Below are 3,347 nucleotides of genomic sequence, written 5' to 3'. Positions count from 1 at the left end.
GGGCTCCTCCTTAATCTTTTTCCCTCCTTAATTGTCATTCTTACTTCAGCTCAGGTCTTGGCTAAAAGTGGCAACTTCTCTAAATTAAATGTTCCTTTGTACCTACATGTCTCCTTTGTAACGTTCATTACATTTATAAGTATTTGTTCAGTGTGTCTTGCCATAAGGTTAGGGTCTTCCTGTCCGTGGTCTACTGATCTATTCCCAGCGACCAGCATATAGTGGATGATCAATACATTTTGTTAAATGAATGAGCACAAGAAAGTTTGGGAAATTATTTTTTTTCCAGTTAAAGGACATCTTACAAGGAAGGGGTAAAAATCATTTGCACATCACCCATTATGTAAGAAGTGCATGGGAGAGAAATGCAATTAGACTGAGTGGGAACTGAATGAAAATTATTCAGTGGTTGTTTCCTTGGGTTCTTGGGTGGCTCTGAATGCCATCATAGGATAAACTGTTTTGAGAAGTCACTTCCAAGATTTTGGAAGTAAGCAGCTCCTTGCTTATAAAGCAGCATGGAAGAATACATGGAAGAGAGGAAGAGAAAAAGAAAAGGACAGAAGAAAGAAAGAGAGAAAGGGAATATTAAATGATACATATGGAAAAATAGGTGGATGGGAAGATACTCTTTTATTTTTTTTTTTCATATTAAGACTTGTCTTTCAAAATGAAAATGGCCCCTTCTCCTAATACCAAGTAATGCATGCACATTGCAAGATATTTAAGACAATGCAAAAAGAGGTAAAGAAGAAAGGTGACTAATAATCCCTTTACATTTTATTTGCATGTATACACATCTAGACTTTTTAATGCATATTTACACCTATTTTAATATAAAAATCAGGTTAATCATGCATGCTATTTTGTAAATTGCTTTTTTCATTAAAAATGTAACCTGAACATATTTCCAGATCTAGCTACTAATTTTTAATGGCTATGTAAGAGTACATTATGTACATGCACTGTAAAGTATTTCACTATTATTGGATTGTTGTTTCCCTGATTTTCCAGTATTTAAATATTATAAGCCTCACTATGATTAAAATCTTTGTACATTCATTACATACACCTCTGCAAATGTGTCCACTTGTTTTACTTATAATAAATTTCTGTATGTGGACTTGTTTGTCAAACAGTATCTTGAGGCTTTTGATATGTATTGTCAAGTTGCCTAAAACATGTTATATCAATTTGTACCAGTAGCATACAGGTGTGCCTATTTCATAGGATCTTCGTCAACACTTAATATTATCAAATTTTTTATCTTTGACATTCTAAGAGGAAAAAAGAAACTACTGTTTTTGTTTTCATTTTTGGTTACTAGTGAGGTTGGACCTATTATCATATGCTTATCAGGCAAATATTTTCTCCTTGTTTGAATTGCTTATTTATTGTCCTTACCACATTTTTAAATTGGGGTGTTTATATTTTTAAAAAAATCAATTTATGATAGCTTTGTACAGACTAACGGTGTTTGTCATATGTTTATCATATATGTAGCATTTTTACCAATTTGTCATTTGTCTTTTAGTTTTATTAAAGACTAGTATTACCCCTTAGCTGTCATATGTCATGTTGAAATTATTTTTTTGTTTGTCATTTCTCTTTTAACTTGACAAACCTTGTGTTTTGACATTCAGAAGCTTTTATTTATGAAGTCTTACTTAACAGTAATTCCTTAAAAATTTTTTGTCATGTCTAGAAAGTCCTTCCGCATTTCCAAAGCTATAAACACATTTTTCACTTACATTTTCTCTTATGATTGTAAATTTCACCTTAAGTCATGTTTGCCTCAAGAATATGTCATGGAGTGGCTAATGTTATTACCAGAAGCTCAATACTGGGCTTATTAGGAATCGTAAACCACTGAAGAATTCATTTCACACATTCTAGGTAAAATTTCTGGTACATGATTATGTCATATAAGAAAAAAAATGAGTACAGCCACAGCACCTAAATTATGTACATATACCGTAAAAAAATGACAATATCAAGCCCGCTGGGAAGGTGAGCAGGAAATATGAGAATATTATTGTAACTGCTTGGAGTGAAATACTTATATTCCAGGCTGATAAAATGGTCATCATGCTGAGGGGGGCATTCTCTCAAAAAATATTTGATGGCCTACTACTATGAGCTCGCTCAGGTTATAACAATAAACACAGAAACAAGGTTTACTGCTCTTCAGGGTGGGGTAAACAAATAAATAATATACTTTCAGATTAAGTACTTTAAATAAAATTAAGCAGGTAAGGGGATGGGGAAATTATTTTAGATAGCGTGGTTAGGGAAGTCTCGTCTGGGGAGATGACGACTGAGAAGAGTGTTGGTCGTTAAGAGCTAAGATACAAAGGGAAAATATTCTAGCCTATGTAAAGTTGAAGTGGGGACTTTTGGTTTGTTAGAAGAGCCAGTATAGCTGGAGTGTTACCTGGAAACAGAGAAAACAGAAAAGTGGAAAAAGGAACACAGAAACACCCTAAAAACTTGGGTAACATTGTTTTTCTAAATTAAGTGCGAAAACGGGAGTAGGATGTCATGAGGCTGGTTCCCTAACTTCCTTCAGGCATCAGCATCTAAGAAAGGCCTTAACTGTCCTTTTACAAATACCAAGGTTATCAGATTTTTCCCACCGTTTACAATCATCGCCTCTTCTCAAGTATTTCAGAAAATTACCATCTCAGAGAGGCCAACTGTGACCACTGTTGAAAACCACAATTGCCCCCACCGGGCACGGTCCCATTCCACCGCACCCCACCCCCTTTCCTCTGCTTTTTTCACTAGCATTCATCACCAAATATATAGATATATAGTAATTATTGTCCCTCCTCCGAATATAAAGAATCCTGAGAATGTAGAATATAAAGAACCATGAGAACTGGGATCTAGGGTCTGTTTTAATTTCCGCTGTATCCCCAGCATCTACAACAATGCTTGATAGTTCGCACTCAATAGATGCTGAATAAAAGGTAAGATATTAAACTAGTCTGGACTAATTGTATGAACTGACGTCAGGTTGGACTAATACCGCATTTCTCGCTCTCTGAAAATGGCTTCAAGAGGTCATAAGGTGACGTTCTTCAGTTTTCAGAACTGGAAAGCAAAGGTTCCCACAGTTCTCAGAACGCGAATTTCTCGCCACAATTCAAAATGGCGGAGGAGGGTGGGGCCTGTCACATGGTGGGCGTCACAGCAGCTCTCCTTTTCCAGACCACGGCCCGCCTTGCCGCGTCGTCTGTTGCCCCCTTCTTCCTCCCGCCGAGCCTTTTCGAGGAATCGCCTGGGATTGGCTAATAGACTAGGAGTGGGGCTGCGGGGCCGGAACGCGGCATCATCACTTCCTG

This window comes from Herpailurus yagouaroundi, unplaced genomic scaffold (genome assembly GCF_014898765.1).
Source record: "Herpailurus yagouaroundi ecotype Mexico unplaced genomic scaffold, PumYag 67375, whole genome shotgun sequence".
Taxonomy (NCBI): Eukaryota; Metazoa; Chordata; class Mammalia; order Carnivora; family Felidae; genus Herpailurus; species Herpailurus yagouaroundi.
Note: the sequence above shows the minus strand (reverse complement) of the source record.